We start from the raw sequence: 23,227 nt of genomic DNA, 5'->3' as shown, positions 1-23,227 counted from the left end.
ATTCCTCCCTACCTCTCATCCTGGATTACCTAGCTGACCTGCTACACAGTGGTCTCTCTTTTTCCTCTGTTAAAATTCATGCCTGTGCTATCTCTGCACATTTCCACACTGAGCAGCCCCTTTTATCACACCCTCTTATCAAACAATTCCTAAGAGGGGCTAGCAACTTCAGGCCACCCAGAAAAGCACCTACCACAGCTTGGAACCTTAGCTTTGTGTTGGAAAAGCTCACCCTGCCCCCCTTTGAACCAGCATCTTCGGCATAGTTAAAAGTTCTCTACTGGAAGACAGCTTGTCTTCTGGCCATCACTTCAACCAGAAGCTACAAGCACTCATGGTTGTGGAGCACTTCATCATCTTCCATGCTGATAGGGTTTCCCTCAGGACTAACCCATCCTTCATTCCCAAACAAAGTGGTGTCCAGCATGGCTCTCAACCAATCCATTCATTTGCCCACCTTTTTTCCCTAACCCACAAAATAAGGGGAAAGGATCCTACACTCTCTAGATGTGCACAGACAGCTCAGATTCTATCTAGACAGGACTAAATCATTCAGAAAGTCTGATCAATTACTGGTTAGCTTTGCTGCAGGGGGCCGAGGGCAAAGCCATCTCCAAACAATCAATTTCCAAAGGGATAGCACACTGCATCCATTTCTGTTATAAGCAACATGGAAAACCTCCCCCTAAGGAGGTCAGGACTCACTCCACCAGAGCAGCCTCCACCTCTGCAGCTTTCCTCAGAGGAGTCCCCACCAGGGATATCCTGGAGGCTGCCACCTGGACATCTGTTCACACTTTCACCAAGCATTACCACCTGCCTATCTTCTCCAAATCCAGGGCAGGCTTTGCCACTGCAGTCTTGCAGGGCATCCTAGCCAGCCCCTAGTCTCCTTGACTGCCTCCACTCTTTTCCTCAGCTTTGGGAATCAGCCCAAATGTGATGACTGCAACAGTGGAACACGAAGAACATAGTACAGTTGTGTACACTTACCATAAATGTAAATGTTCAAGTGTATTCACTGTTGCAGTCCTGGTTTCTTTCCTTCCACCCCCCTCTTATTTCTCTCTCTTTCTTTACAAGGAACTTTTTGGTATTTACTTTCTACTGGTGGGATTCTTCCACCATAACCTGGCTCCCACTTGGGGGCTTCTGACAGGGCAAGAAAAACTGATGTAATTGCATTGGCTGCCTTACTTTATATAACTACTGATGACCTGACGTCAGTCCTGAAGCGACAGCAACTGACGCAGAAATACTAAGCCTCTGGTATTTGGGCCGGCCGAGGGCTACCCTGACAGGGATAACCCAAATGTGATGACTGCAACAGTGAATACACTCGAACATCTACATTTATGGTAAGTGTACACAACTGTACTTTACCGATAATCTCTCTGCAGTGATTGCTTCATAGGATTTGGCTGTTTTTTCTGCCCTAGGGTTAGATTTAAATGTATTTCTTGGTTTTAAATTGGTTTGGACAGTCAAAAATATTTTTCTGAGAATAATACAATTATTCACTTGGTTTGCATAGGTTTTTTGCAATTTTACAGGCAGATAATTAATTATTTCAGTCTTTTGACAGGTAATTCTTGTGTGCTCATTGTGGTGCTTGCTTGTTGGGGAAATTTGAGTGGACTGTAAGGGTTATGTGCTGTTTATGTTTTCCAGTGACAACTTATCTTCTAATAGACCCCATTCAGGCATATCTTACCATTAAACAGGTTTCTTCCCTGGTTACAACATGTGTAATTATCCTGATCCTACTTGTCCTTTTCCTAATGTAACTAAAAAGAAAATAAAAACAATTGAAAAATGAGGCTGTGCCTCAGCTGACGGTGGGTGATTCTGCAGTGACCAGGGCAGGTTCTTCAGACTACCTCCCTATTTCCTCAAATCCCTCTGGGTTGGCCTTTGCTAGGCACTATGTACCGGGGATCAGGCATGTCCTTTGTGGCTGTTCACTGCTGTGCTTGGATTTGGGAGAAACATCCAATTTGGGTATAGGAGATACTGCAAGAGGATCTTCCCAAGGTGTCTGGGGAAAGAGACCTCTTGTTTGGTGTGATATACTGTCCCCTAGCCAGTCACCCCTTTAGGGAAAAAACAAACAAAGTTAATCATATTGACAAGAAATGGTTCCTGTCTGTAAACATTTTATTACCCTTACCAGAAGTCTGTCAGCTCTCTGTTCAGTATACCCTCTTCTAGACTACCGCTCTTCTTTCTGAAGAAGAGGGTTAATGTTCTGATGAATCTGATGTTTACAGAGACAGGGTTTACTCACCCCAGGCTTCTCCAGCCCAAGACTCTGATTCTCTGGATAATGAAGATCAAGTGGTATCAGTGGAGGCTTTCTCTTTTTCTGAGACTATTTCCAGACTGAGGAACATTTTTGTTTGGAAACAGACAGATGTTCCCCGAGTTATATGATTTACTTGAACAAGAAATCCTTACTAATGCAGCCATTCCTGCTGTCTTGCCAGCCTCGGAGGATGCGTTAAAAGCTGCCTGTAATGCTCCTGATTTTCTCCCCATCTGTTCCTAAAAAAGCAGATAAATTGTATAGAGGTTCGTATACAAATAAATGTCTCAGTTGTCATCTTACAGCTGATTCTGCTGCAATCACTCCTATGATTCAAGCAGTGAAAAGCACATTGCCTCCTCCATTCATTTCCTTTGTAATATATTTTTATTGTTTTTTTTTTATATACAGAAGTATTAAACATGAAATAATGCATATTTAAATATACAACAAACATTGTGAGGAAAAAACAATCGAACAGGTAAAACGATTTAAAAACTATATACAATGTCCATATCAGAAATAATTTATGCAACTTCAATTATGATTTACATTTTGTTTAAAAGTTTTAACCAGGATAATCATTTCCTTTGGATAAGGATTTTTTTTAATGTAACATTAACCTTCAGAGTCCTGAACTACTAGGGCTGTATGAGGAAGTTTATTTTAAAATTTGCTAAAAGCTTGGAAGAGTTTTCTTCTTCCCTGACCCCCGAAGGTAGGTCTTAAGTGAATCAGATCATGTCAAACTTGTCTCACGTTTCTAAACATGCCTTAACGAGTGTGGATGATTGTGCTGATACACTTTCCTGGGCTTCAGCTTCTCTTTTGAGGAGATTAGTGTGGGTACATAAACATTTTCAGATGACTTGAAGTCAGAAATGTTAAGTTCTTCTCTCTAGACTCAGAAGTTTTGTGTGGTTCTGCTTCTCCTTCAGGTACTTAAACAGTGGGGTGACAGGTAAATGAATATAGGGAGTTTATAGAATTTTTTATGTCCCCAAATTATTCCCATCCAAAACCTTTGCCCCTTTCAAATGACAAAATAAGCAGAGACCTCAGCTTAATAAGCAGGCATCCAACAGAAAATAGCAGGATATTCACACACAACTATGTTTTTACCTGGATTGCTCGAAGAATCAGAGGAAGGATGAGCAGCTTTTTGCCACTTTTTCAATTCCTAGACTTGGTCAAAAAATTACCAACTTTATATTGGCAAAATAGATTATGAATTGTATTTCCTTTTGTTACACTTAAAGCTGGTAAAAGCCTTCATGCTCCACCCAAGGCTGACCCAATCAAGGCTCAAGCTATTTCCACAGCCTTTTTCTGAAACCTTCAGCTTGATGAGATTACTGCAGCAGTTATTTGGGCTTCTTACGTACCTTTGTAAACATTATAGTCTTAATGCTGTTTCTAGAATGAAAAAATCCTTTGGAATGACTGTTCTCAGAGGTTTAGTGGGATAGACCGTTCTGGTTAGCTGGGGACACTGCCCTGTGGTTCCAGTGTCAGGATAGGACCTGAAAAATGTGTAAGTTATGTTCTTAGCAGAATGTTAGATTTCTCTGGTCGCTATCCAGACACTAGAACATCGCACCCTTATTTCCCTGCAAATTGTCATATTGAAGGGATCTGTGAGCTCAAAAACGTGATGTCTTATTTTACCTTTCCATGTCTTGTGTACGTATAGTTTTGTGTATATTGTTATATATGCTTTCTCATAGTCTATTTAGGACAGTCTTGATCTGAAGAGGACAGCAAGTGCAGGTGGTTATGGGTAGGGAGGAGAAGCTCTAGCTGTGGGATGTTTGTTGCCATCACTAGAAGGTGCCAAAGGCAGCAGTGGTTCCAGTATCTGGGCAGAGACAGGAGCAAACTGTCATTCTGGTAAGTACACAAGTTGTGTTTCTTGCTCGCTCTATCTGACTGTTTCTTTCTTCATGTCTGTGTGTAAGGCAATACCTCAGCGTTAAGCCATCTTGCTATCATCACATGTCTCCAGGAGAGAATTCCTGTGGACCCTGGAGACTTGGTAACACCCACCTCTGGGGCAGGGATTGCAAATAGGGAAAGCCCCATTGTAGTGTAGCCAGATGACAACAAGATTTTGGTTGTGGCCTAATAATTGGGCATGCATGTCCTGTTGAGCACACAACTTTACACCTTTAAATATTGCTGGTCATTCCTTGATTGTCTAGAAATCTGATCAACAATTCCTTTGTCTTTATTAATTGTCTTTTTTGTCATCATGTTATCCGTCCTTCTATGTGCAAGAACTGAGAAATCTGCCTCTGGATGCTTTATTTACCCATACCTCACCGCACCAACCAATTTACTGGTACATAGACATTTGGATTCTCAGACAGTAGCTGTTCATCTGCACTGTTAGGCTGGTGCCTTTTATTGGTAAATGTTAACAGTTGCATTGTTCATCCAGATGAGTTTACTAGCCACAGATATACAGGGCAGATGGTGGTGATTCTGTAGAAAAGTTTGAAAATCCAGAAGTGTGTTTGTGTGTGTATGTGTGTGTGTGTTTATAATGTTACTTTTCCTTTAGATCTGTATGCTACACTGGCATGTTTAGTTCATACTGTTATGAAAGGTATGGACTGATGCATCCTAAACATGCCCCAGATTTTAAGTTTTCTTTTGAGATGATATATCATTTGGTAAAACTGACAACTGTGCATATTTGCTACATGTGGCAGAAATTACTTAATCTCTTTGAGCTGTATGTATCAGTGCAAATCAATATAAGTGTTCTCAGTTTTACTTTTTATATCAGCTTGTGTGTCAGCTATTTACTACATAGGTTCATAGGTAAATATTAGGCAACCGGTCTGCAGAATATTATATGCTTATCCAATAACCAGACAGTGAAAAAAAGTGAGAATCAAACCCTGTGCTTTGTGCCTGTGATGTAAACACCTTAACTATTATGCCAACCCAAACCCCTTTTACAAGGAAAAAAAAATCATACTTCACTGATAGGTAGTAGATGTTTTGAAGCAGATTGAAAGTGCCATTATAACAATTGTAATTTCCCTTCTTACCTGAACTTTAAAAATTAATGTTTCGGAAATGTCTATGAAGAGATGCTGTCTCTCATTGTTGTAAGTACATGCTGTACAGAGACAGGTGGTAATTGTTTTATGTAGTTGTAACCTGCTATAGTAGCAGATTTAGTTTCCTCCTTGTTACTTGAAATTAAAAATAGTTCAGAAGATACCTGTCAGGAGACACTGTCTCCCATTGTAAAAGTACGCACTGAAACTCAAGTAAAGACAGAAGAGTGTAAGCCATCTCTTTGTAACCAGATAGGCATAGAGTGACGTCTTTTACTCAGCAGCTCATTAAAGAAGCACTGCAACTCTTCTGTAATGGATTTTCTGTGAGGGCTACTTTATTCAAAAATTTTTTTGTTATCTAATTCAGCTAAGAACAAAACAAGTGTAAACAAAGCAGTACATATTCAAGCGCAAGTGTTGTTTGGGATGGGTATGTACATGTATGCATGCATTGCCTGTTTTCTTCCATGATGACTAGAAATCTGATACATGGTGTACATATGTGGACAATTGCTGTTAAAATGATTAAAACTTTAGAACCACAAGGGACTTGGCATGTCACTTGATGAAGAAAAATGTGTCTGGTGACCTGTGAAGAAGCAATGAAAGAGTCAGTTTTCTGTGTTTTTGTTCTGATCTGTTTGTTTTGCATTTATATGTATTGGTAGCTAGTTTTTCTCACTGCAACATTCAAAAAGCTCCCCTTAGGAGGAGAACTAACAGCATAGGTAACTTAGTGTCATTCACTTGCATAATGCAAATTATTTTTGTTAGAATCCAAACCTAGGTCTTCTGCTTTGCTGTCTTAATACTGTAGTTATTTATCCTTTCATTAATTCTTTCATACATGTTCGTAACCACTGTTGTAGTAGGTTCATAGGTGCTTACTAGGCTAACGACCACAAGGGCCTTTTTAAGCTTAGCCATACATCCCAAATCTCTGACAAGTTCTGGTACCCTTGATACATGTAAGCAGGGGCTTGGGAGATGAAACATTTATAAGCAGGGCCCTGGGAGATGAACTATTTACAGGCCTGTTAGAGACAAAGGTACCAAAACATGGATGCATTTCCTGTTCCCCATCCAATTGTCCAAGTTACACAAATTGGGATAGAGAGGAACTCTGCTTCAGATGTGTAGGGAGCTGTTCCAGAGAATGTGTAGTCCCTGGGATACATACCTCTCTCTCTAGCAGGTCCTATTTATGCAATTAGCAAAGTTTAAGCCTTTAGAACTGGTAATTCTGCTGCTGTTTGTTTTGTGGATATGCAGGAAATCCATCAGAGCGGGGTCTAACAATGCCTTGTATGCCAGGCATAGATCATCATCATCATCTCCCTTTTTCCCATTTACATGGGGTTGGGGTATCGTATTAACTGTCACCAGCTCTCTCGATTCAGTGCCACTCTCCTGCCTTCTTCAACACTCATGCCCGACTGTCTCAGATCTTCTTTCAGACAATCCATCCACCTCTTTGCTGGATGCCCTCGCTTCCTCTTACCTTCTTCCTGTCTGTCCCAAATCTCCCTCACCAGATTGTCTTCTGCTTTTCTACACATGTGTCCATACCATCGTAATCTGCTCTCTTTTTGATCTTTTCTGCAATTGGAGCTACTTTGGCTTCTGCTCTTATGTTCTCATTTCTTCACCTGTCCCGCAGTGTGCATCCTACCACCTTTCTCAGGCACTTAATTTCCATCACCTCTAGCTTCTTCAACTGTTCTGCCTTTACTGCCCAGGTTTCTGTACTATACAGTAGTACTGGTCGCACCACTGTCTTGTGCACCTTACTTTTCAGCATTTTTGGCATTCTTCTGTCGTAGACTACACCTGATACTCTATGCCAGTTGGCTGCAGCCCCTCTGATTCTAGCTTTGACCTCTTCATTCAGACTACCCTTCTTCTCAACCACCCCTCCCAGATACTTGAAGCTGTTTGCCTGTTCCACTATCTTCCCATCTATCTCTATTCTCAGCTTCTTCTGATTTACCCAATCTGCTGCCATTACCACTTTCTTATCTGTGCTTAGTTTCATCCCATGTGCCTTCAGATTTGCATTCCATTCTCCTATCCTTTGCTGAAGTTCTAGATCAGAGTCTGCCTGTACTGCCACATTGTCTGCATACAGCAGCATTGTTGCTCTGACCCCTCCAACCTGTTTGCTGATGTAGTCCATTACCAGTATGAACAGCAGTGGGCTCAGAGCTGAACCCTGGTGTACACCCACTCCCACTGGGAACCCCTCAGTGAGGCCAAACACTGTTCGTACTTGAGTCACTGGGTCCTTGTACATAGCCTGTACTAATTCTACCAATGTTTCTGGGACTTCAAACCACCGCAGTACTGCCCAGATCAGCTTTCATGGGACCTTGTCATATGCTTTCTCCAAGTCTAGGAAAGCCCAGTTTGACTCTCTCCTCTTCTCTAGTTTCTTCTCAAGTATCTGTCTCACTGCAAACATCGGGTCAATTGTGCTGCATCCTGATCTGAATCCGAACTGTTCATCTCCCATCTTACATTATACTATTCTGCGCATCCATTTATCAATCACCCTCTCCAGAACTTTCATGCAATGTAGTAGGAGTTTGATGCCTCTGTACTGTCCACAGTTGTGGATGTCCCCTTTGTTCTTGTACACTGGCACGAGTATGCTTATTCTCCAGTCATCTGGGATACGCCTTTCTCTCCACACTGCAATTAGTACCCTCAGGAGCCATTTCTCCCCTAGCTCACCCAGCATCTTTATCATATCTGCTGTGACCTCATCTGAGCCTGCTGCTTTCCCTGACTTCATTTTCTGTAGTGCTGCTCTTACTTCTTCTAAGCTGGGCTCCTCTTCTACTCTCATTGTAGGCTGTTTCTGGGGCAGTACCACTTCTGTGGGGTTTTCTTCATTCAGAAGCTGCTGGAAATACTCCTTCCATCTGCCTTTGATGTCCTGTGGGCTGGTAAGCAGGTTGTTGCTGGAATCCCTTATGAAGGGTGTCTGACTGTCTTCTTTATCTTTCTGTCTTTGCCTTGCAACCTGGTATAGTTTCTTTGTGCCCCTTACTGAGTCACTTTCCAGAAGCTGATAGAGTGCCTCTGATGCCCTATTCTTTGCTATTGCAACTTCTTTCTCAGTTTCTTTGTTAGCCAACCAGTAGTCCTTCCTAGCTTGGTCAGTCTTTTCAATCTCCCACTTCTTCCTGCACTCCTTCTTTCTTTTGATTACTTCCTGCACTTCTGCATTCCACCACCAGCTTTCCTTATGTACCTTATTTCCATACCTGGCTCGGCCACATATCTTTTCTGTAGTCCTAACACATGCTGTTTTTAGGCGCTGCCGCTCTTCTTCAACTCCACCTATTTCCTCTTCTTCTTGGGGTGCTAGAACCCTGAGTAATTCATTGAACTGTTGTACTTTCTCTCCAGTCATCTTCCAGGTCTTCAGCCTGGTCTCTGTTGACCTTAGAGCCTTCTCTGACCACTGCTTGCAGCTGATTGTGGCAACTACTGGTTTATGTTGTGAACCGACTGTTTCACTGGGGATGACTTTGCAATCATGGATTCTACCCCAGTGCCTTTTCCTTACTAGGAGGAAGTCAACCTGAGTTGCATGTTGGCTACTCTTGTATGTGATCTTGTGACTGTGTCTCTTTCTGAACCATGTGTTGGCTACTATCCAGCCATTTGCCAGACAGAAGTCTAGAATGGCTTCTCCATCTTTATTCCTATTGCTCCACCCATGTGGACCCAGGCAGTCCTCATATCCTGTTCTGTCTGTCCCAATATGTGCATTTAAGTCACCCATTATCAACACCAATTCATGTTGTCCTGCTTTATCTAGTAGGTCCTGCAACAGCTGTCTGAATGCACTTTTTTCCTCACTATCACAACCCTGCTGTGGGGCATAGGCTGAGATTATGAATACTGTCCTATCATTACACTGGAGTCTGATTGCCATGAGTCTGTCATTAATTCTGATGATATCCCTCACTGACTTCTGAAGCCTCTGTCTCACCACAATTCCTACACCATTTCTAGCCTGTCCACCACCTGAGTAGTAGAGTTTGGATCCCAAGCCAAGTGGCTTTGTTGCACTGCCCTTCCATCTCATCTCTTGGATACATAGGATGTCCAGCCTCCTCCGTATCATCAAGTCATCGACTTCTAAGCTGCATCCTGTCAGTGAACCTACATTAAGCGTAGCAATTCTCAGTTCATGTTTGGCAGGTTGGTTGGTTTTATGTCCAGCTTTCACTCAACAGAGCTATCACAGGTAACCCAGGCTGGGCAACTAGACACCGGCCAGCCAGTAGCCTGTTGACCCAGGGCTGCTGGGCTTTTATGGCGGGCACACACCGGCCAATAGGGGCACATATACCCTCCCACCGTTAGCATGGGTCCCTGGCGTGGGTCAGAGAGTAGGCCGGGTCCTCAACCCACTTATCACCGGTAACTACCCATGCCCATTTTGTTTGGCGACATTCAACATGACCGAATCACCTAGAGCCATATTTTACACCATTGAGTGGCTAGCGCTGCCACAGCGCGCAGTTTGTGATCCGTGTTCTCCTATGCCAGGCATAGATCTCCCCTCAATAGCCTGTAGGAGACTTGGACATTGAAGCGGTCTGCATAGGACATGTTACTTATGCCCTGTATTCTTTTAGGGAGGAAGTTGGATGTTTCAGTTGTTGAATATGACAGGTTAGGTACATACCAAAGAGGGCATTATACTCAGTGATAGATCTGATGAGTGCCGAATACAGTGGAATAACGATTTCCTTGGACCTAGATGCTGGCCCATACTTTGTTTATAAGTTGCACAGCATAAAATGATTCCTTCGCTATTGTAAACATGTGATAGTCAATGACTAGATTACTGTCAATATTTGTCCCCAAGTCCTTGACTACTGGGTCAATTCTTAGGGTGGTGGTTTCAATATGATAGTTACCAGGGGTGGATGACATCCTGTAGGATACCATTATGTATTTCTTGGCATTTAGGTTTAGTCCATGGATCTGATACCAGTTGTTTTTGTGTTGGCCCTTCCTGGAGAACATTTGTATTGGTGGGGAATTGAGTAACAACTCCTAATTTGCAATCATCTGCAAATTTAGTCAGCCAGAGGCCATGACATTGGTTTTGACTTCAGAGAAGTAAATGCCAACAAGGAGTGGTCCCAGGACCGATCCCTGAGGGTCTCTGCTTGTTACTGGCCTCTTTGTAGAGGTGGACTCCCCAATTCTAACTTCCTGGGTTGTGTCTGTAAGCCAGCTGGCTATCCACGGGGTGACATAAGGGTTTGGACCTAACCTCTTGAGTTTGTCAACAATGCCCGAGTGGCGTATTGTATCAAATATTTTGGCCAGGTCAAGGTAGAAAGTGTGAACCATTTCTGCCCTCATCCATTGTTTTGCTAACCTCCTCAAAGAACTCCACCAGGTTGAGTAGGCATGATCTGCCCTTGACAAAACCAAATTGGGTTGAAGCAAGTGCCTGGAGATTTCCTATGTCATTAGTGATAATTTTCATGATAATGCTTTCCATGGCTTTGCATATGAGACTAGCGAGAATTATGGGTCTGTAGTTTCCAGGGTCTGTACATGGCCCACCTTTGTGCAGAGGGATGAATGTTGCTGTTTTTCATTCATGAGGCATAAATCCTGTTTGGAGACTACTGTTAAATAACTATTCCAGAGGGCCTGATAGGTTATGTTTCATGCTATTTAGAAGGCACCCTGGGATAATGTCTTGCCCACCAGGGGTTGGGAGAGTGGCCTAATGGTTAAGGTGTTTGCCTTGCAAGCACAAGGTGCAGGGTTTGAGTCTCACAAGGGATAACTGGCTAGGATTAAAATGGCTCGCAAGGGCATATGAACCTATGAACCATTGTGCAGAAGGATGACTGTTGCTGTTCTCCATTCATGAGGCATGAAGCCTGTTAGGAAGCTAGAGCAATTCCAGATGGCCTGATAGGTCATGTTTCATGCTATTTAGAAAGCATCCTGAGACATTGTCTGGGCCCATTGATGCAGTGCTCTTGGTCTTAGAGAGAGCATTAAGGACTTGTTCCCTAGTGATAGCAGGGGGAGTTATATTTGATGGTTTTTCCTGAGGGAAGATTGAGAAGAAGAGAGCGGTAAAGTTAGAGCTGAATTTTCATACAGTAAGTTTGCTATATCTTCTGGCTTAGTATAGGCCTTCTTCAACAATCACAAGGCCTTCATCACATATGTGCACAATCTCAGAGGTAACACGCAAATCTGCTCTGAACTGGTGGCCAGTAACACCACATACACAAACGCCATAGATATAGCCAACTTGCTGGCAGACAGGTTCAGTGAAAACTTCACCCCTTTCTACCCCCCCATCAGTAAACCAGGGCATCCCCAGCACCTGCCTCCCTCCCCTCATCACCAGGGAGCAGGTTCTTAATGCCATCTCAAAGGCAGAAAATACAGTCTCCGTGGGACCTGATAACATCCCTGGCTGTATCCTACATGAACTCAGGCATGAGCTCTCAGCTCCATTCGACTCCCTATTCAACCAAAGCCCAAGCACTGGCTTCATCCCAGCTGAATGGAGGACAGCCACAGTCACCCCTCTACACAAAGGTTGATCGTCCACTGACCCAGGTAATTATAGGCCCATCAGCCTAGCTAGCCTGATTTGCAAGGCCATGGAACACATTATCATGGACCTTATAAACAAGTACATTGGCAACCTCCAAATGCTTGACTCCACACAGTTTGGTTTTGTCAAAGGGAGATCATGCCTGTTAAACTTGGTTGACTTATTCAAAACAGTCACCAAAGCCATAGATGAGGGGAAGTCTGCATACTACCTACCTTGACCCAGCCAAAGCCTTTGACACTATTCCCCACTCAGGCATAATAGATAAAATCTCCCAGCTAGGCACCAACCCATATGTTACCAGATGGGTAGCTAACTGGCTCACTGATAGAACCCCCTCAGATAACTAGGGGAAGCCATCTCTAGTAGTAGACCTGTAATGAGTGGTGTACCCCAAGGATCAGTTTTGGGGCCTCTACTGTTTGGGATATACTTTTGTGAGGTGCAAGCCAAAATTAGTGGTCTGTGGCTGACCAAGTTTGCAGATGACTGCAAGCTGGGTACTGTCTTAACTTTCCCTAGTGATGTGAACATCCTCCAAGAGGACTTTACCCAAACAGACTGGTGCCAGAAGTATTGCCTCAAACTGAATACCAAGAAATGCATCATTATCCCCTGTGGGGAAAATGGCATCCCCACTGATTATCACATTAATGACAATGTACTAAGCATGCAGTCAGTCGTAAGGGACTTGGGCTCCCAGGTTGATAGCAACCTTACTTTTGACCACCGCATTGCCTCAGTTGTATGGAAGGCTTTCTACATGGCCCACCTCATAAATAAGGGTATTTCATCCAGGAACAAGGAGATCATAACATCTCTGTACTCTTCCCTTATTAGACCCATTATCGAGTATAGTGCCCCCTTCAGCATGTATCTTGCCAAGCACATGCAGCAGTTGGAGAGACAACAGAGGTTCCTGACCAAGAAAATCCAGGGTCTCAAACACATATCTTATACAGATTGGCTAAAAGCCCTGTCCCTCTACTCAGTCTTGTACAGACTACTCAGAGGTGACCTGGCATACAAGGCCATCTCAAACCCAGCCTTGATAGAGTTGATGCATATCCGTAACACAAAGTCCACTCAAACAACCCGCATGCAAGGCCTTAACCTGGTCTGTGACATTAATAGAATTTGTTGGCGGGATAGATTTGTGTCCCAAAGACTCCCCATCTGTGGAATAGACTTCCTGTGCATGTCAAGCAGAGTACCTCTCTAGCCCTGTTTAAGAGGAATCTGGATGACTGGATGAGAAACAGAAAATACACCCCAGGGAATCACACCCATGTCCCTGCTGGACAGGGGAAACAGGTGCTGACTTTGAGGGAACATGGGTGAAATTCTTGGCTAGGCTTATAAAGGCCTCTGGCCAGTAGAGTAGTGTCATCCTATGAACCTATAAGTGGCTCCATTATCAATGAGCTCTGTACACAGTTTTGTATTGCCTTTGAGGTTATGAACATAGCTAAAGAATGCCTTGTGGTTGTCCTAGGCCCAGGACGCTAAATTTACTTCAAATTTAGCTTTGGTAGACTTTATTTGTCCTCTGAGTTTGGTTAGTTTCATCAGAATGCTTTTATCCTGCTGGGTGCTGCACCTCCTAATTTTTGACATGATGTTCTTGCTTTTTGTTATACATCCTACTGATGTTGTGATTTCACCTGGTGGCAGGGTTTTTGAATTAGTTCTCTACTTCTTCCTGGTAGTTACAGTTGCTTTTGTGCATACACATTACTAGTTAGTGTGGTCTGCCTGGGAGAGGATTCTTTACCATGGAGGTTAAGGAGTACCAAGACAAATGTACAACAGTATAGCTAAGTAAACTCCACTGACTACCATGTCTATCTTGCTGTACTGCCTCTTATTCCATGCACAATAATTCTAAAATGGTACGAGACTTTTCTGAACTTCAGAAGCTTCTCCATTATTCTTCAAGCATGCTTGCCTTTTGTTATAGGCTTCAGAATAAGGTTGTTTAAGTTTCTGCTTCAGAACTGTATTGAAACTTATATATGGAAACTATTAACCCAAGGTTTGTGGTTAATGTTTTAGTATGGCCACACTCAAGCTGTACTGTTAGGCATATTTTAATAAACTTTTGGAAGTGTGTTTTAAAAATAGTGTTTACAAGATAAGGGAGGAAAATGCTAGACTTTAGGTGAGGCATTATGTCCCCAACAGCAGTGCAGAGGTGGAAAATAGACACCCATCCTGGAAAGAGCAGCAAGGCTCAAGATAAAGCACAAGAGTCCAGCTGTGTGGCAGAGGGCTGTAATGCCCTGTCTATGGACCAGGTGACTCAAGTTCTAATAGTGACTCTGCCGCTGGAAGAGCTGTGGAGCGACTACAGACCCTGGAATTTATTGCCCCATTAGCCTGACGAGTCTGATATGTAAGGCATCATCATGGACCTAATTAACAAGGATATAGCTAATCTCCAAACTCTAGATCCCATGCAATTTGGTTTTGTAAAAGGTAGATCATGCTTGCTCAACCTGGTTGACTTCTTTGAGTCAATCACCAGAGCTGTGGATGAAGGTAAGGCAGTTCATACAGCCTACCGCGATCTGGCCAAGGCCTTTGGTACCATTCCTCACTCAGGAATTATTCATAAACTCCCCAAACTAGGCATCAACCCCTATATCGTTAGGTGGGTTGCAAACTGGCTCACAGATAGAACCCACAGTGTGAAAGTAGCGGACTCCAAGTCAGACTGCCAACCAGTCATGAGTAGAGTCCCACAGGGATCGATTCTGGTTCCTCTCCTCTTTGGCATCTACTTCTCAGAGGTCCAGGCAAACACGGAGGGACTCTGGCTGACCAAGTATGCAGACAACTGCAAGCCGGGAGCCATTACTAACTCCCCAAGTGATGCAGACATCCTACAGAACGGCCTCACTGAGACCAATGACTGGTGTCAAAACCATGGCCTTAAGCTTAATGCAAAAAAAATGCATTGTCATCCCCTTTGGGAAAAACTCAGATCTAACTAATTACCACATCAATGGGAGCCCACTGAGCACTGAAGACATTATAAGAGATCTGAGGACACAGGTTGACAGCAACCTCTCCTTCGACACCACATTGCCACTGTGGTCAGAAAGTCCTTCAATGTGGCACATCTTATTACCAAGGGTTTTGCATTTAGGAAGAAAGAGGTCATCATTTCTGTCTACTCTTCCCTCACTAGACCAGTCATAGAGTATAATGACCTGTTTGGCATGTACCTCACTAGACACCTGCAACAGCTGGAGAGGCCACAAAAGTACCTCTCGAAGAGGTTCCTAGGCCTTAAACACTTGTCCTACATGGACAGACTCAAAAAACTCCAGTTATTCTCTCTCATATCATCTACTAAGAGGCAATCTCTGCTTGACTTACAAAGCCATGTCTGACCCAGCTCAGTTAGAAATGCTACATCTAAAGAAATCTCAATCCCTCCACACCACACACTCCAGAGACCTCATCCTCATTACCAGAAGCAAGAGAACATGCTGGAGGGACAGGTTCATAACCCAGAGACTGGCCATGCTGTGGAATAGACTTCCCATACATGTCAAGCAGAGCAACTCACTGGCCATCTTCAAGAGAAATCTTGATGAGTGGATGGGAAATAGAAAGTTCACCCTAGGAATCACTGCAGTGGCTCTACTTGATGGAGGCCCTGGGAACTAATGTCGGGCAGCACAATGCCAGGGCACTTCTATGGGCTAGGCTTGTAAAGGCTCCAGGGCCATTAGCCTAGTGCACACGTATGAACCTGTGAGTATTAGTGAGAGGCTCACACTGACCCAAACACCCTGGGGGGAGGAAGTTGGTGGTTTCAGTAGAGCCAACCTACTGTTGTGCAACTGAAGGGTTGGACGATACTAATACCTATAAGACTGTGAGATGTGGGCTTGGAGATCCCAATCTTGTGATGGTAACACACACATGCATATGATGAGGAAGGTCATGCGAAGCCTCTTTGTGGATGTAGGTGCATGTCAGCTGCCATCAGGGTCAAAGTTAGGGCCTTGTATGTATGCCTTTATTGCAGGGATGCCAGCAAGGGCTTTCTTGTTTTTAAGTAAAACAATTTTAGCAAGGCATCCTTAATATTACACCCCCCAAGAAAGCCTATTCCCCTTTCTTGTGACTTTAACTTCATTCTTAAGAAATTTATTACTCAGTTTCCCTTTGAGCCTGCAATTTCCTCATCTTTGTTGCACGGTACTTGCAAAATGGTACTGTCGGTGGCTCTTACTTCTGCTAAGAGGGTCTCTGAACTTGAGGCAGGCATGGCAGTTTTTTTCACAAAGAGAGGGTCTCTGTCTCTGTATTAATCCTTCCTTTATACGCAGGGTGGGTAACAATCTGCCCTTGAATCAAGCAATTCATCTGCCTTCTTTTTTACACTAATAAACCAAATGTAGGTGGTGCAATAGTGCTCTAAACCAACAGATAAACCAAAAAATAAAGCACTATTGTTGCGAGTCCCAAAACACTCTTTTATTGTTACAAAAATTAAGCGCTTTCGTCAATCCACTTTGACGTCATATTGTTGCGAGTCCCAAAACACTCTTTTATTGTTACAAAAATTAAGCGCTTTCGTCAATCCACTTTGACGTCATATTGTTGCGAGTCCCAAAACACTCTTTTATTGTTACAAAAATTAAGCGCTTTCGTCAATCCACTTTGACTTCATCTGATGAAGTCAAAGTGGATTGACGAAAGCGCTTAATTTTTGTAACAATAAAAGAGTGTTTTGGGACTCGCAACAATAGTGTTTTATTTTTTGGTTCTTCTTTTTTACACTCTCAACAAAATACTAGTGAGAGGATTCTCCACACCTGGGATTTATATAGACAGCTCATGTAAGGAAAGCTGAGCAGCTTTTTGTTTCTTTTCATCCCAGTTAATGGAGGTTGCCTGTTTCCCAAGCAAACCATCTCCTCCTGCATCTCTAAGGCCATTTCTTTTTGTTATTCTTTTCACAGCAAGCAGATTTCATCTTTTGTTTGTGTTCACTCTACCAGGGCATTTCCCTCTTTGGGTGTTAAGACTTGTAATGGATGGTTTTCTGTACATAAATTTATTAAACATTACAAGTTGAATGTGATTTCTAGGCCAGGGTGGGTTTTGCTAGGGCCATTCTTCATGGGTTTTTGGAGGGCTCCTTTGTGGCTTTGTAATTTTGTACTCCATCAGATGTAAGGAATACTGCAACAATGATGAGAAAGGCCTAAGTACAATTGCATAAGAACTTGCATAACAGTAGATGTCCTACTTTTCACTGTTGCAGCACTCTGTTCCAATCTCCTTCCCCTGTTCTATTCTTTTCACAGCAAGCAGATTTCATCTTTTGTTCATGTTCACTCTACCAGGACATTTCCCTCTTTGGGTGTTAAGACTTGTAATGGATGGTTTTCTGTACATAAATTTATTAAACATTACAAGTTGGATGTGATTTCTAGGCCAGGGTGGGTTTTGCTAGGGCCATCCTTCATGGGTTCTTGGAGGGATCCTTTGTGGCTTCCTCCTCTCATCCTCTCTTGTAGTTTTGTACTCCCTCAGATGTAAGGAATACTGCAACAATGATAAGAAGGGCCTAAGTACAATTGTATAAGAACTTGCATAACAGTAGATGTCCTACTTTTCGCTGTTGCAGTACTCTCTTCCAATCTCCTTCCCTCTTTCTTCTTGGTTTCCTACCTTTTAACCAAAGGGGCCCTTCTTATTCTCCTGCTTAGTTCCTTTCTTCCTCTTTTTCCTTTCCTGGATATACTTCCTTTTGTTTCTCCTCTTGGGTTACTCTGGTTCTTCTGGGGCATTTCACATCTGTGGATCAGGCATTCATACATTACATATGTACCTTACACCTTGGATGTAGGATGTGTGATGTACAGCATGGAAGGTATGTAGACCTGGATATACTTCCTTTTGTTTCTCCTCTTGGGTTACTCTGGTTCTTCTGGGGCATTTCACATCTGTGGATCAGGCATTCATACATTACATATGTACCTTACACCTTGGATGTAGGACGTGTGATGTACAGCATGGAAGGTATGTAGACCTTGGAATGCTGGTCAGATTTTCAGCCATCTTCGGCAGGATATCCCAAATGTAAAGAATACTGCAACGGTGAAAAGTAGGACAAATACTGCTATGGCAAGTTCTTACACAGCTGTACTTTACAAACTAAAGATCAAACCTGCATAAGGTAATCAAATGAGCAAGTAAAAAATCAAGTGGATGACTATATGACTTACAGAAGTTGCTGAAACTTTCCATTATGAGATACTGTCTTAGCTGCCATGGCAGTGAATCCCTCAGAAAGGGTGCTTGAAATGAGAATAGATCAAATGCATGAGGTGTGTAACATGATCCTGGATATCAGTAGAGTTACTGATTAGCTAAGTGGAGATCTTGAGCTATCCAGAGGGGACAAGCAGCTCTTTTAAATAAGCAAGACTTAAGTCATGTAGTGCTTAATAAATCAGTAAAAAACACTCTGGTACAGGTACTTTATTTAAACTGTTTTTCTTCCAAATTATTTGATTACAATTCTTTGAAACCACATTGGTTTGTATGGAGTGAGCTTAGCAGTGCATTGTAGTGCTTTTTTTCCCACTTTTCCCCACTTTAATTCAACCATACAGTTGGAATGTGCAAGGTAGACTGTGTGGTATTGAGTGTTTTTGAGTTAACCAACTTTAAGGTATAAGCATTAATGAAGCAGGATCTGTTCCAGGATGACTTGAGAGAACATAGCAAAACCTCAGTAAAATGGGTAGTTTATCCTGTATTTCACATTAAGCTAGTACTGACTTTGATCTGTCCTAGTTAATTGCTGTGACAGAGCTTACCTTTTGCTGGCTTGTCAGTGGAAGTCTTCATTTACTGAAGTTTCTCAGACTCATAGCAAGGAAGCCCTGATGTAGAGCATTAAAGTAGTCAAAGCACAGTGACAGTTGTATGAGTTGTGGGTATTTAAACTACCTAAGCCAAACATTCTGTAGTTATGTAAAGAATCTTCACGGCAATACCCAGATTTGCTCTGAGGTACTGCACAATGGTACCTCCTATACTGAGCCAATGGATATTGCAATATACTGGCTGCCAGATTCAGTGCCAACTTTACCCCTCCCCTCCAAAGGACCAATCACAATACCAGCAGATTGTCAGGCACCCAGTATTACTGCTGCACAGGTTAAAACGGCACTGTCCAAGGCCAAGAATACAGCTTCTATGGGACCTGACAATATCCCTGACTGTGTTCTACATGAACTACAGAGTGAACTGGCACCTCACCTGTGTGCCCTGTTCAATCACAGCCTCACCTCAGGCTTTGTCCCTATTGAATGGTGCACTGCTACAGTCATCCCTCTCCACAAAGGAGGAGCGACTACAGACCCTGGGAACTATTGCCCCATTAGTCTGACGAGTCTGATATGCAAAGCTATGGAACGCATCATCATGGACCTAATAAACAAGGATATAGGGAATTTCCAACTCTGGATCCCACACAGTTTGGCTTTGTGAAGGGTAGGTCATGCCTGCTCAACTTGGTCAACATCTTTGAGTCAGTCACCAGAGCTGTGGATGAAGGGAAGGTGGTTCATACAGCCTACCTTGATCTGGCTAAGGCCTTTGATACCAGGAGTCATAGAAAAACTCACTAAGCTAGGCATCAACCCCTATATCACTAGGTGGGTTGCAGACTGACTCACCGATAGAACCCACAGTGTGAAAGTAGCTGACTACAAGTCAGACTGCTGACCAGTCACGAGTGGAGTCCCACAGGGATTCGGTCCTGGGTACTCTCCTGTTTGGTATCTACTTCTCTGAAGTCCAGGCCAACACGAAGGGACTCTGGCTGACAAAGTTTACAGGTGATTGCAAGTTGGGAGCTATTATTAACTCTCCAAGTGATGTTGACATCCTATAGAAAGGCCTCACTGAGACCAACGACTGGTGTCAGAACCATGGCCTTAAGCTCAATGGCAAAAAATGTGTCATTATCTCCTTTGGGAAAAACCCAGTTCCCATGAATTACCACATTGATGGTAGTCCACTGAACACAGAAGGCCTTATAAGAGATGTGGGAACATAGGTTGACAGCAACCTCTCTTTTGACCACCACATTGCCACTGTGGTCAGAAAGTCCTTCTATGTGACACATCTCATTACTAAGAGTTTTGCAACCAGGAAGAAAGAAAATCATTGTCTCCCTCTGCTCTTCCCTCATTAGACCAATCATTGAACACAATGCCCCATTTGGCATGTACCTCACTAGACACCTGCAACAACTGGAGAGGCCGCAAAAGTACCTCACAAAGAGGATCCTCGGCCCTAAACACTTGTCCCTATATGGACAGACTCAAAAAGCTACAACTATTCTCTGTCTCATCTCACTTACTTAGAGGAGATCTCTGCTTGACTTACAAAGCCATGTTTGACTCAGCTCTGTTAGAAATGCTTTATATAAAGAAATCCCAATCCCTGCACACCACACACTCCAGAAACCTCAGCCTCATTACCACAATCAACAGAACATGCTGGAGGGACAGGTTCATAACCCAGCGACTGCCCATACTATGGAATAGACTTCCCATACATGTCAAACAGAGCACCTCACTGGCCCTCTTCAAGAGAAATCTTGATGAGTGGATGAGAAATAGAAACTTCACCCTTGGGATCACTCCAGTGGCTCTACTCGACAGAAGCACTGGGAACTAGGGTCGGGTGGCACGATTCCAGGGTAATCCTATGGGCTAGGCTTGTGAAGGCTCCAGGGCCATTAGCCTAGTACACACCTATGAACCTATGTTGGTAGACATTTTGTTTCCCATGTGCATTTCTTTTGTATATCTTTGCACTGGCTCTAAACTGGCTGTATTTTTTGTCATTCCTTTATTGCTGTTTTAAGTCCCTTATACTTCACATGCTAACTTGTATGGTACCTATTTTGAACATCTTTATTTTACTTAAAAAAATCTGTAGATCGTTACTTATGAATATATGGGAAATGACCTAGAAACAAGTACTGAGTCATATATTAATCCAGTCGTTACTATTCATTGTTTGACGTGACCATTGCTTACTACTGTTGTTTTTGAGCTGCTGTCCAGTAAGTTTTGTTCCCAGGCTGCTGCTCCTCTGAGTTCCTCTATCTGCCTAATTTGGATATTAGCATACTTTATGGCAATTTGGTTGAATGCTTTCCTAAGTTTTAGGTAGGCCATTTTCACCTATCAATCTACTGAAACAGTCAAAAACTGTTGAGTCATAGATTCACCTTGCATCTTCACATCTGGAGAATTTCTGCAATAGATGGCCGGATTCTGTAGCTCATCAGACAAGATATGCCCTGGTAATCTTGATGCTGTTTTAATGTGCACCTTTTATACTTGTTCCCTAGTGATCCCAAATTCGTTCTAAACTCTTACCATCTGTTCATCTTTCTAATTTATATTGTGTGAAATTCCCACATTCAAATGACCTCTCAAATAGACAGTCACAGGTTCTGCCTTTTTTTTTTTTTTGCCTGAGAGCAAGTCATGACAAAATTTGGCTATCACAATTGTCAGAGCTTTAGACCCATTAATAACCTTTGTTGGCAAGGGAAGCTTGAGGCTTTTATTAGTGTCCAGCATCTAGCCCTAACAAAGGAGGCTTAGTATAAGGCCTGAGTAGAAGAGCTGTTGAAGTATCCCACACAGGAACATGAAAGGTAGAAACTGTAAGACCTATTCCCTATGTCTAAGGCCAGACCTGGTTCCATTTCAAAGTCCATCATGTCTGTAGTAGACCTTCTTCATTTGCCAGCACTGTTGTCATCCTGTAGGAAGTCTGTTCCTCTTTTCATCCTGAGATGGGCATGAACTTGAACACTAGTGTACCCTTAGAACCACTAAATAGGACTGAGATTTGATGCGTATCTGTTGTCTGTTTACTGTGTCAAACAAACAGCTCTATGAGGAGCTGGCAGTTGTGTCACTGGGACATGTTTCCTGATCTCAGTTCAGGCTATAGAGAGCAGCTGCCTTTGCTCCTCTTGAAGAGTTGATTTTTCCGTTATAAAACTGACACAGTTCCTGTTGGTCTGTTTCATCCATTTCTGGTCTTTGGATTTCTGTGTCCATGTGCTGAATTTTTTCAGTCTGTTAAACATGTAATATAAAATGGCTTGGCATGTGTGCAGTAGTATGCTGTAGTTGTTAGGTGATATGACGGTGCCTTGTCTGTTATGCCACATTTTGTATGTACCTTACTTTTGCTTGCTTGAGACGAACACCTGGTGTCAAAGTCATGGCCTCAAGCTAAATGCCAAAAAATGCATAGTTATCCCATTTGGGAAAAACAAAACACCCACAAATTATCACATAGGTGGCAGCCCCCTTAATACAGAAGAGGTAATAAGAGATCTGGGGACCCAGGTAGATAGTAATCTTTCCTTTGACAATCATATTGCCAAAGTAGTTAGGAAATCCTTCTATGTGGCCCATTTAATCACTAAAGGGTTCGCATCTAGAAATAAAGAGGTCATAGTGCCCTTCTACTCATCACTCATCAGACCCATCATTGAGTACAATGCCCCATTTAGGATGTACCTCACAAGATACTTCCAACAGCTTGAAAGACCACAAAAGTACCTCACCAGGAGGATTACTGGTGTCAAACATATGTCCTATGCAGCCCGACTAAACAAACTCCTTCTGTACTCAGTGACATATCACTTACTCAGAGGTGATCTGTGCCTGACTTACAAAGCCATGTCCAACTCAGAATTGATGGACATGCTCCACCTAAAGAAATCCACGTCACTGCGAGCCATGCGCTATTGTGAGCTAAACCTTGCCATAACAATAAATAGAACATGCTGGAGGGATAAATTCCTGTCACAGAGACTCCCCATGCTTTGGAACAAAATTCCAAACTACATTAGGCAGAGCCCCTCACTAACACTCTTCAAAAGAAACCTTGACAAGTGGATGGGTAACAGAAAATACACCCCTGGGATCACTTCATTGGCTCTGCTTGACAGAGGATCAGTTAATTAATCAATGGGGCGGCGAAAGCCGACACACTCTGGCTAGGCTTATAAATGCCCTTGGGCAGATAGTCTAGTACCAACTTATGAACCTATAAATCAGCTTTGCATTTAGTGTAACTCCAATATTCAGCTTTGGCTACCCTTTTCTGCCTAGCTTCCATGCAGGGTGTATAGAGGCAATCTAT

General features: G+C 42.9%; 1 protein-coding gene across 3 annotated transcripts in view; it reads left to right on the top strand.

Moving 5' to 3' along the window:
* The window catches only part of LOC122810355 (zinc finger protein 585A-like), a 534,209-nt gene that overhangs the window by 271,691 nt on the left and 239,291 nt on the right, over positions 1-23,227 (top strand). The gene's annotated exons all lie outside the window — the stretch shown is intronic.

This window comes from Protopterus annectens, chromosome 8.part1, assembly GCF_019279795.1.
Source record: "Protopterus annectens isolate FY-2018-M chromosome 8.part1, PAN1.0, whole genome shotgun sequence".
Taxonomy (NCBI): Eukaryota; Metazoa; Chordata; order Ceratodontiformes; family Protopteridae; genus Protopterus; species Protopterus annectens.
The sequence above is the reverse complement of the archived record's forward strand: the minus strand, read 5'-3'. Positions and strand labels throughout refer to the sequence as shown.